The 12,253-nt window shown below is 37.4% G+C and overlaps 3 long non-coding RNA genes across 3 annotated transcripts; all 3 read left to right on the top strand.

The window, feature by feature from the left end:
* Window positions 1–319: 319 nt before the first annotated feature.
* LOC309508664 lies at window positions 320–2,594 on the top strand. Its single transcript, XR_014209654.1, has 3 exons — window positions 320–503; window positions 1,913–2,074; window positions 2,465–2,594. It is a non-coding gene; the product is annotated as an uncharacterized lncRNA (long non-coding RNA).
* A 1,164-nt stretch (window positions 2,595–3,758) lies between these two features.
* On the top strand, window positions 3,759–4,521 carry LOC309508631. Its single transcript, XR_014209623.1, has 3 exons — window positions 3,759–3,922; window positions 4,028–4,207; window positions 4,402–4,521. It is a non-coding gene; the product is annotated as an uncharacterized lncRNA (long non-coding RNA).
* Window positions 4,522–5,715: 1,194 nt separating this feature from the next.
* Window positions 5,716–6,523, top strand: LOC309507184. The gene is made up of 3 exons (XR_014209077.1): window positions 5,716–5,955; window positions 6,221–6,312; window positions 6,450–6,523. It is a non-coding gene; the product is annotated as an uncharacterized lncRNA (long non-coding RNA).
* Window positions 6,524–12,253: the final 5,730 nt, after the last annotated feature.

The following is a 12,253-nucleotide window of genomic DNA, read 5'->3' as shown; positions in this document are numbered from 1 at the left end:
TATCATCTAATTATTATCGACAAAACGTTGAAAATATCGAGACATATTTTTGTCAATATTGCGCACCCCTAATGTACGGTATTCATTTTGATTTCTTCAGGTCTTAAAAAGGTCTTAAAAAGCCTCAAATTTGACTTTAAAAATTGTGCAGGTACCCTGTAATACTCTAATGAGAGTTAGTAGACATGTAGGTGCAATTTTACTTGTAGACAACTGAATGTCTGTTGGGAGGAGCATTTTACTATTAAGATTTGAATAGTAAAATGTAAGTTATATCATTATGTCATTGCTTAATTTGATGTCAGAGATGGGTCTAATAGTTGTTTTCATTAGTTTTTTCTTCATTTCAGAAAAAGCTCCAGAACGTCTTAGCCTCAGGATCTGGAAGGCTACGAAGGGACTTTTCAGCTGCTGTTCCGGTAGTGCTGTGACTGTTGTGGAGCGTTTTATTCCAGAACCATCGTCACCTTCTCCAGATCACTCCGGCGTCAAGCCAAATAATGGTAAATCATTATTTCTCCAACATTATTTTAAACAGTATTATCTTGTTTTCCACTCAAAATAAGGCTTGTTTTTACAGAATATTAAAATTATTTCCCCCATTATAATATTATTTTCTCGACCAGCGCTGACATTTTTTAAATAAAACAATGGATCTAGCAACAGACACTCTACTAACTATAAGTAACTTTTCAACTACATGTCAACTTATTCTAACCCTAACGGTCAACTAATACTCTACTAATACTCTAATGAGAGTTAGTAGACATGTGCAGTGTTACTTATAGACCAATTATAGGTTTGTAAACATCCGGGATGCGTGCGCATCGTGGTTGCAGAAAGACCCGTTTAACAGCTGATCCTTACACGGATACGGATAAGAATAATACTAATAGCTCGATTTAAAACATTTTATATTTAATTTTCGTAATGTTCTCCGCATATTTTTTTGACCACTTTTGGTCCCGACATGCGCAGTAGAACCTGCGTGACGCCGTGTGACGTAGGGTGATAATTCCCCTATAGACTTATAGAATGTCTTAAAGGGACCAAAATAAAGTGAAACCAATTTTTTCCAACATTCATCTGACATTTTCGGAACATTCCGAGAACATTCAAAAGTAACGTTCCCATAATGACAAATTATAAAATAGAATGTTCCTTTAACCAAGATAAAACATTTTTGAAACGTTGAAAAAACTGGACGTTTTGAACGTTCAGGGAACATTTAGAAATAATGTTTTCTTAATTGAATGGGAATGTTAGCAAAACGTTCTCAATAAGGCATGAGCTCGATGGCTGTCTGACACACACCAGAAACACACGCACAGAAAGCCGCTTCACAGACAGCATACGATCCAGAAAAGAATTCAATTTCACCACTTATTGCTCTTGAATTGTCAAAAACATGCAAAATTGTCAAAATGGCTGTCGTGCCGAGTATTACAGAGTCAGTTATGTCATAAATAAGACATTGCTATGCATTTAATAAATGTGTTTAATAAAATATATCTATATTTAGATATGGCCCATATGATCTTTACCATTACAAGAACTGAGCCACATGTGCCAGAGTTGGCCAAATGAAGCCTGGAAATGTATGTTTTCTTTTTAATTAAAGATCAGATAAAATAAGAAAAATAACTTTAGCGTTGAATCGGAATCACCTCGTAATCGTGATAATAGTGAAATAAAATTACTATTAATATTGTGAAATAATATGTTGGGACATTTATGCAGGCATTAAGCAGAAGTCAGGTGGATAGCGTGAACAATTCCCATTACTTTAGATTTGTAACTTTACAGATAAGATTTGAATAGTAAAATGTAAGTTATATCATTATGTCATTGCTTAATTTGACGTCAGAGATGGGTTTAATAGTTGTTTTCATTTGTTTTTTCTTCATTTCAGAAAAAGCTCCAGAACGAATGAAGAAACCTGGTCGTTTCCGTAAGCGCTGGAGGGGTTTTTTCAGCAGAAATGTTGTGGAGCCTTTTATTCCTCCAGCAGATCCTGTTTCTGAACCATCATCGTCACCTTCTCCAGATCACTCCGGCGTCAAGCCAAATCATGGTAAATCATTATTTCTCCATCATTATTTTAAACAGTATTATCTTGTTTTCCACTCAAAATAAGGCTTGTTTTTACAGAATATTAAAATGATTTCCCCCATTATAAAATAATTTTCTCGACCAGCGCTGACATTTTTTAAATAAAACAATGGATCTAGCAACAGACACTCTACTAACTATAAGTCTACTAATGCTCTACTAATACTCTAATGAGAGTTAGTAGACATGTAGGTGCAATGTTACTGATAGACTTATAGAATGTTTTAAAGGGACCAAAATAAAGTGAAACCAAAGTAACAATTTGATGTGACCACTGACATTGATAATTAATATAATAAAAATAAAAAAATAATAAAAACAGTTTTTGATATCTGAAATGTTCCATCCTCAGGTCGCTCTGGATCCCGGAGAACTGTTTCCACAGATTCCTCTCCGGGCATCACGCCATCCTCAGCTTGGTCCTCACCCTGGTCCTCACCCCCCCCTGAGGCCCATGTCGAGAGAGGAAGTAGAGAGTTGTTGAGTCTGAGCAGCCGAGGCTCGGACAGCGTCGAGGGGAGCTGGAGTGGCGATGGATCGGAGAGCCCAAGCGACAAGGGTTTGTCCAGGTCCAACAGCTTCGAAGGGTTTCTGTGTCCTCCGCTGCCGGGTCAAGTACCTGTCGAGCCAACAGAGACATCAACTGGCCGAACTGCTCGGCGTGCCGTGGACGCTTCTCCTGTGAACGAGAGCTCAACAGGTGAGACTGAAATAAGGCTTGGCAGTGCAAAGTCTACAGATAGAGATTTAGCTATTTCATGCATAACTGAGTCAAGTTTTTAACACGTCCGATCACATTTACTGTTGCTCGACCAGCACTGATATTTTTAAAATAAAACAATGGATCTAGCAAGCTAATAATTGTCTCATATTTTTCTGTTTGTTTTTCAGAGTCCTTTGAGTCTCTCTATAACGTGGAAAAGTTAATTGGATCCGGAGTATTTGGCAGGGTTTTCCTGGGAACACGCAAATTTGATGGCAAAAAGGTAAATCTTACTGAATTGTACAAACATTTTGCTCTTGCATGCATCAAAACACATTTAAAACAATTTACAGATGGTTTAATACTTAATACAAAGCCAGGTGCTTGAAAACTGTTACTGTTATTGAAACTGTTTTTTTGTTTTTTTTTGTGCAGGTTGCCATCAAGCGGATACGCAAGATTGACAATGATCGTTATCTTTATATTGTAAGTTGGCCAAAACCTGAATGTGTATTGAGTTGTTTAAGTGCAGATTACTTTAGTTAATACACCCGTAGGAAGCATTAGGTATAAATGTGATCAACAAATAAGCCTAGAGGCACCAAATAACTTTGAGCTGAAAAGGCTCTTTTGAACGCATCTAAAAAGATCAAAGAATAGTACATTTCAAAATGATGTTTTCTTCAGATTTTTACCCAGCTAACCTTCTGTCTGCTTCTTCTCTCTAGCCTGGGAATCGCGAACCTCTCGTTACAGAAGTGGCGCTGCTGATGATGATGAGGCGAGAACCCATAAGCCCCTTCGTCATACAACTGTACGAGTGGTTTGAACATCCTAAAGAATTCTCTCTGGTTATGGAGTATCCGGAGGCCTACGAGACCTTGTATGACATAATCACTCGTCAACCTTGGAGTGACTGCTTCTCACGGGTCGTCATGAGACAGGCTGTGCGGGCAGTGCTACACTGCATCCATCATGGTGTTTTCCATAATGACATTCATGCTGAGAATTTCCTGTTTGAGAAAGACACGCTAGATCTCAAGCTGATAGACTTTGGCTGCGGTCAGCTATTTAGTAGTGAAGGCTACGAGAGCAACAGATACAGGGGTGAGCATTTTGGGAGTGTGGAAACCTGAAGCTAGTGACTTACAAATTTTTTGATGATGCTTTAAAAAAAAAAAGCTCAACAATGTGCAAATGTCTTCCTTACAGGATTTCGGGAATACTGCCCACCTGAAGTCATTACAGAACCTCGATTCCACGCCGTCCCAGCAAACGTCTGGTCTCTAGGAGTGTTGCTGTACGAGTTGTCGAACTTTTGTCTTCCTTTTCGTAATAGAACGGAAATCACACAAGCCGAAGTTACATTTCAGAACCCCAACTTATCCAAACGTGAGTGAATAATGATGATAACATTGATAAACACACATAAAGCAAACGAGTTGTACAGAAAGTTAAAGGTTATAGTGTGTCAGAATTTTTATATATACTGTAGCTCAACGTACACCGAGAGCATCGCTGTTTTCAAAAATGCCAGGTCACATGGTCATGACTAACCAGCTCTCTCCTTATTAAAATGTGTACAGACTGCAGGGATTTGATTGGACAGTGTCTTGCTCTGGATCCAGCTGAACGCCCCAGCTTGGAGCAGATGTTACAACATCCATGGTTTGTTCGTACACTACGCTAGATTGGAGAAGCTGAGGAGATTCACTCGATCAGTTTCAGGTGTGTGGAAGTGTAACAAGCAGAGTAGGATTATTATCTTTTGTCTTAAATTCTGGATTATTTGTAGTGAGATTTTCAAATTTGTGTTCATTGTAATGTTCTTGTTATAGTCAAATCACCTTCATTTATATAGCGCTTGATACTATATGATAATGGTAAATCATTATTTCTCCAACATTATTTAAAAAGTATTATCTTGTTTTCCACAAAAAAATAAGGCTTGTTTTTACAGAATATTAAAATTATTTCCCCCATTATAATATTATTTTCTCGACCAGCGCTGACATTTTTTAAATAAAACAATGGATCTAGATAAAGTGAAACCAAAGTAACAATTTGATGTGACCACTGACATTGATCATTAATATTATAAAAAAATAAATAAAACAAAAACTGTTTTTGATATCTGAAATGTTCCATCCTCAGGCCACTCCAGATCCTGGAAAACTGCTTCCACAGATTTTTCTCCGGGCATCACATCCGCCATCGCTGCACTGACGAGAATGTCTCCCAAGCGTTGGGCTGGATGTAATAATCCACATAGCCTCTCTCTATTTACTCCCGAAATCTGAACCGCTGAAGACGAGGTGGATTAAGTTTGTTTTTGAAGAAAATGCTCCCTCAACTCTACCAAAATTCGTTTATGTCTGCTCGAATCATTTTACACCGGACAGCTTTTTGAATGAGGCTCAGTATAAAGCAGGTTTTGCAAAAAAATGGCTCCTGAAGGATGTAGCAGTGCCAACTGTTCGTGATCCAGCTACACATCTAGAAGTATGTATTACGCGTTGGTTTTCCAAATTGCCTTTGAATTTGTCAAGTTCATAATAACATGTTAGACTTATAAAGTTTGTGATAGCATGTGATAGCACCATGAGTCCAGCTATGTTGTTATTTTTTTATCGCGCTGATAGTGGAATCTTGATTTGTTAAGGACAGCACATCAGAACAGAGCAGCCAAACCAGAGATGTTGCTTGCCAGACAGACGCAAAACCGCTGACCAAGTCTGTTGGTACTCAGTCATCAATGAAGACGTTTCATGTTCGCTACAGGAGTTCAGGTATGTTTATGTATTACATGATACTGCTTATACAGAGCACATATAACTAGTCTTGTTACACAATAAGTGTCACATAACAGTAACACACAACTACTTTGTATATTACAGGTGTCCAGACGACAGATACAGTTTCAGACATTGACAGTTTGTCACCAGCAGCTGGTTTAATATTTAGGACCTCTACACCTATAAAGTGGCCATCAAAGAGACCTCGTGTGGAACTGGAGGAAGAGGATGACGAAGAAACCCTAATGGACACATCATCTGTAGTAGCACCTGAAGAGCAAGATTATACATTTGATCCAGCAGAGACGGACACAACTTTAACGGAGACAGCAGAGCAGACATGTCGTAAGTTTCAAAACTGTGCATTTGTTTTAGAACAGGGGTGTCAAACTGAGTTCCTTGTTGGCCACAGCACTGCAGAGTTTACCTCTAATCATTATTAAACACACCTGAGGCAGCTAATCAACTCTCTAAGGCTCATTAAAAAAGTTGATCCTTCTGGAACTGAGTTTAACACCCCTGGTTCAGAATTGTATTATTTTTATTATTATTATATTTTGTTACTTTTGTATTTAATATTTGTTAACCAGTACGAGTTTTTGTTTCTTAGTGCTCAAGCAAAATGGCAAAATGAGACGCTAGATCGCCTGAGTGAAAGGGAAAGGGTCATCGTTGGAGGTGACATGAGGGCTGACTCACCAGGTACATAGTTGTAAATAAGAAGGATGCATGGATGCTCGGGTATTTTCCGGATCATGAAGCATAACATGCATAGGTAGTATCTAACTGAATTCAATGCACTCGTGGTAATAATGCTTTGTGTAATATTACTTTCAAAGGCCACTCTGCAAAGTTTGGAAGCTATACATTGATGGACCTTCAGACCAACACCGTTGTGGACACACCAGAGCTGGTTCAGGTGGGAGAGAAGAAATATCAGTATTTTAAAAAAGTACATTTTGAGAAGTTTAAAACTTCTGGTTTGTCTAAGATGATTGTTTCGTTCCCTATTCTTGTCTATTTCAGAGTAACGAAGTGGGAGGAACGTACCACATGGAAAAAGGATTACAGAGGAGCCTTGCCCTGTTGGAAGCTCGTGGTGTTACTCTGGAGTGTATTGTAACTGACCGCCACCCACAAATACAAAAGTACCTCAGAGCATAGTTCGAATTACAGGGGGTACTGGGGGGTACTATACCCCCCAATGAAGACCCAGTAGGGGACAGAAATATCAGTTTTGGGGGGGTCAGATAATTTTTCTGATATTGTGAAAAAAATATAATTACAGTTACAATACAAGTCAACTCCTATTTTCACTGTAGGAACATTTTAATGTAAAGCGATTTCAGACACCCCTATTGTGGACCGTACCATTTTTAACCACCGTGGCTAGAAGGAGATAGAGAACGACTTCACCTTCTCAAGCAAGTGTCAACGTTGAATGACAAAACGCTAGTTTCATAAAGTATCATTCTTTTCAACATTCCTTATTTGTATATTCAAAAATATTTAAAATAATCTAATTTAATAGTTATCATTTTTCAATGTAAATGATTTAATTTTATTGGTAACAGCCTAGTTGTTACGGCATCCAGTCTCCGTGATTCTCCCTGTACTCAATCTCGAGCGCCCTCTCCAGAATACTAAGAGCATTGCATACTTCTCCTAGTATGGATCATTTATGATTACGCTGCACCTGTTCTGAATGATCACTGATTACTCATACTATATCTTACTCACTCACTCAGTGTCCTGTGCGAAGTATTGTTTCACCCTGTGTTGCATGTCTGAGCGTTTTCCTGAATTATCCTTGCCTTACTTGTTTCCTCGATTGTCTGCAGCCTGACTTCTGACCCAAGCCTGTTCCCCGGACTCTGATTCTCGCTGCCTGCCCTGAACTTCTGCCCGTCTCTTCATTCCGTCGTCTGCCGCCTGCCCCGACCCCTGCCCGTTCCTGGATTCTGGCCATTCGGCTTATTCGTTTTGCCTGGCTTAACTGGTCAATAAACATTGTTGCATATGGATCTGTCTCTGCCTCCTGAATCGCAACACTAGTGTCTAATTATTTTAATTGAATATATTTATCAAATTTAAGAATTTGAAATGAAAGATGGAGCATACATTTAATAAAATTAGGGGAAAATGCCCTTTATAAAGGTAAAAAAAATGATTCTGAGTGTTTTCAAACAGTGATGTAATGAAACATTGACAATTTAAGCTTGAAGGGAGTAAAGCCTCTGTTTAGGCTATTAAGGAAATGTAATTTTGCCAAAAGAAGAACTTTTATTTTAAATAAATGTTCATTTTAAATCAGCCTACTTCAGTGTGATGTTACCAGATTATCATGCTTAACACTAAGAATTTGAATAATTGTAATGTGATGATCAGATGCAGATATCTAAATCAAAGAATATAGGCGGTTTGCGGGTGGATTTTTTTATTTTTAATAGTGGATTCGGGCGACTCAAAGTGCACCAGATTAATGAATTTATCTTTAAAATGTACAAAATTTTCTTCCGGGGGGGCATGCCCCCGGACCACCCTAGAGGTACCAATATCCACCAACAGAAAAAATTGTGGAAAACACATTAGGCTATATGATGATCTACAAAAAAATACACATTTTTATTATCTTATTATTAAAATAAATTATTATGATTTTACCACCTGCGCCACATTTTGAGGCAGGAAAACCCTGAAATAGGCAATAGGCTTCTTGTAAAGGTATTACTATTTACTAGTAATTAGAATGGTATTTCAGTGCACTTAACTTCTAACTTTTGGGAGTTGATCAAAACAGTTCTCTTTTGGATATATAATAACAATGAGATATTCTGTAGCCTATACTGATTATCAGTTTGTCGCATGTTTAGACCTTGTATGTGTGTTGCACAACACATGTTGCACTTGGCGATCACGGTGGGGATTGATATGGTAGTGGACCATGATGGTCATAGAAGAAGTGAAGGAGCAGTACCCCCCCCAATTATGGTGGGGTAATTCACACTCTGCCTCAGAGAACATAACATCAACCAGTTTTATGATGTGTGGCACATCGAAAAAGGTTTTATTCAATAACATAGATTTATAAGTGGGTATAATATGAAAATTAAGAAATTGTGACAGTTTATAGGCATATCACAAATATTTAGTAGTGGCAAACTGTGAACATCACTGTTTTTATTCTCAGCAGTAAAATGCTTGTCTATATTTTTATTTACAGGGATTGTGAGGAAACTTGAAAACATTTCCAAGATGAAAAATTACGGAACTGGCAGAGAAGCATTAAAAACCACATTTACTGGACTGCATCATCTTCAACCACTGGACCAGAAAGAGTGGCAAAATGGAAATCGATTCTGAACCATGTCAGGAACGTACACAGAGGATCCAAACTTTCCTGCTCGTCTACATCATCTAAAGGGAAGCAGAGATAGAAACAAGTGGCTTGTTGCCAGTATGATACTGTAAACAAATATTATTTTTATGCAACACGACAAAATGTAAAAAAGGGACTGTTAGTCGAAGTGTAAATAACCTAAAATTAAAGTTATTAGTTGTAATTAATGCAATTTTTGTATCATTTCTCATAGGAACTCAGGCATTCTACAAGCTGGAGAAAGTGATGACAAACACGCGGATTTTGAGGGACATCACCAAACTAAGTCCACATCAACAGACTTCATCTTTGGAGTCATTTCATAGTGACATTCTACGGTTTTCCCCAAAAAATGTGGTGTTCCCATTTCTTGGAATGTTGTGCAGGTAATTGAACTGCTGTTAAAATAACTTTACATCACTATAGGCTATTTTCCTGAATTGTGTCTGTGCACTTGCAGACTAAACCTGGCTGAACCTTTCATTACAATGAAAATGCTGGTCGTGCACAAGCAACATCATCAACAGGATATACATTTATAAATACATTTTGTTTTATTGCACAGAGTACCTAGATGACCTGCAGGACCTAATATTTGAGCATGTTTTTGTGGACCCTGCTCCATACATGGATGAGGTACTTAAGATACCCATACTATCAGACCTTTGTGCGGAGTATGAGCGGCCAGACAAGGAGGAGGTCATCTCCACCATGGTGTCCAGATTCAATCATCAGCTGGTAGGAAACCAACATATCTGCCCTGATCATCTGGAAACTCACGGCGAACCCTCATCACCACACAGGCTGGAATCACGACACGTACCCGACGGCCAAGGAAACCCCAGCACCAGCTCACAAAGGAGCGATATGCCAGAAACCTGTAACGACTAAAACACAGGCACATGTACAGATAGTACTTTATTTTTCAGCAATGTCTTTGTTTTGTTATAGCACAGCCTATGCTTCATTTTGTGCTTTCTTATAATTCTATGAAGACTCCTGAAGTTATTTCTTACTATTGTATATAAAATGTCAAATATTCACTAGTTTGTTTACAGTATGTATTGGTTTTGTAGAATCGGCAATGTTTATTTAATTACAAGAATAAAGTAAGATCCATCCACTAATTATTTATACAAATTGTGAAATAATTTTCTTGTATTTGCAGAGTGTATTGTGATATTAATAAATATTAAGTTTGTTCTGCCATATGTGTTGTCAATTTCATGGTTGCAATTCAGAATATAGCTAAGTTTTTACTTTTGTGCAGTCAGTATTTATTTAATTTTATTTATTTAATTGTATTTAATAGGGACACGTGTGAACAATAAACCTGTACCACACTACAACATTTATAGCCAAGGCTAATTTGCAATGTCCGTCCCTAGAAGGGCTTTTCACATACATACAAAAAGTACAAAAAATTCATTTACATGTACAGTAACATTACATAATTACATAATTCTGTATGTGTAGGTTGATTGTAGATGTAAATATATTATTATATTATATAGCCCTGCATTAAAATTTTCAAACTTTAATCAAATATAAAAACTTGACATAACATTTAAAAACACTATCGACACTTACTGTACAATTCCACGTAGACGCAAGGTTCCATTAGCCTGGAAATCCAGACCTAAATCTAACTCGCTGAGCAAACTCAACTTGTGCTCTCGTGAGAACTCTGGAATACCAGGGTAAGGTTCCACAGTCGGCTCGATAAATGTATGCATTCTGAAGAGAATACACGTTTAAACAAACAGGATTCAATCCAGGATGCTCAGTCATTATATATATATATAAAGATATTGGGAAGAATGTTGATAAAGCAAACCGGTTTGGTTACCATTGACTTCTACTACATGAAGGGGAAAAAACGGATTAATTTCTCAATATTATTATTTTATTTGTATTTTTTTTGTGTTTGACAGAATAAAGAAAGTAATTGAGGTCTGGAACAACATGAGTGTTTGAGTGAATGATGATGAACTATCTCTTCAAGAGGGAAAAACTTTTTGTTTGCCTTGTCAGTTTATTTATTTGTATTTCAACCCTTAAAGAAATAAGCTACACATGTCAACAACAGCAATAGGAATAAAAATGATCAATAAATTATTTTTATTAATAATATTCAAAAAGAATAATTCCACCAAGTAATATTTCATTATGTAACTGTAGACTGTTTGCTGTTGCCAGCAATTAAGCCACTATCAGTATAAACAGGCTTTTTTAATAAAGTTATCAACACTAAATTAATAAAACATCTGAGAGATTATGATAAAGTACAATTAATGAATGAATTCATTCATTCATTCATACAATCAGAGCCGGCTTCAGACTGCGCTCAGCAGGGGGGCATTTATTTTCAATGGGTGGGCACTAGGTATGGGGACTTTTTTTCGGATATCAGATATCCTATATTTATTATTGCTACTGCCTTTTCTGTTAGCTATTACCATGAAGTGATGCAACCCATACAATAAACACATAAACCATTACACATTGTTGCAAGACGTGCAACTCTTAAGAAATTTGATTAAATAAGGGTTAAATAGGCCTATACAAAAAAATTACAAGACCGACTCTGACCACAGCTTTATTATAAACAAAGCTAACGAACATGCTCACAGTCTCTCACTGACAGGTCAGGATAGTAGTTTAACTGCTATCTCACTGGCGGAAGAGAGAAAAAAAGCTACACATCTTTATTCTGCTTTGCTCTAACATAAGCGTTCACAGTAGCCTACTATTAAAAAAGCATCATGTAACGTTAGTTACCTTCATCAAAACAAATTAAAAACACCAACAACATACACAGAGATTATTCTACAATTTCCATTTACAAGAAAATATAGGCTAAAACAACTGTTTCTCCACGGCGGGAGTGACATTTCAGGACAATGGTCAGCGCAAAACTGAACTAAATAGGCCTACTAAACTATTATTAGTCTCATCATCACAACATAACGTGACAACACACACAATATAGTGAACTTTGACAGTACATAATGCCAGTTAGATAAATACACTAACAACCGGCCAGCATGAAACTTTAAATTTAATTTGCAGTTAGAAGAGCTGAAGACGCCGCTTGTGAGCTGATTGGAACTTCCTGAGAACAGCGTCCTTCCATTCACGGCCGCCGGCCACTCGGCCACGGAGTCACAAATGTTAGCCGGGCTGTTGTCGTTGTCTTGTTGTATGGGGTCAGCAGAATCGTTAATCGACGTGGAAGGAGAAACTGTGGTTTTGAACCATTTT

This window comes from Leuciscus leuciscus, assembly GCF_965113295.1.
Source record: "Leuciscus leuciscus genome assembly, chromosome: 10".
Classification (NCBI taxonomy): Eukaryota; Metazoa; Chordata; class Actinopteri; order Cypriniformes; family Leuciscidae; genus Leuciscus; species Leuciscus leuciscus.
Note: the sequence above shows the minus strand (reverse complement) of the source record. Positions and strands in the feature narration are given on the sequence as shown.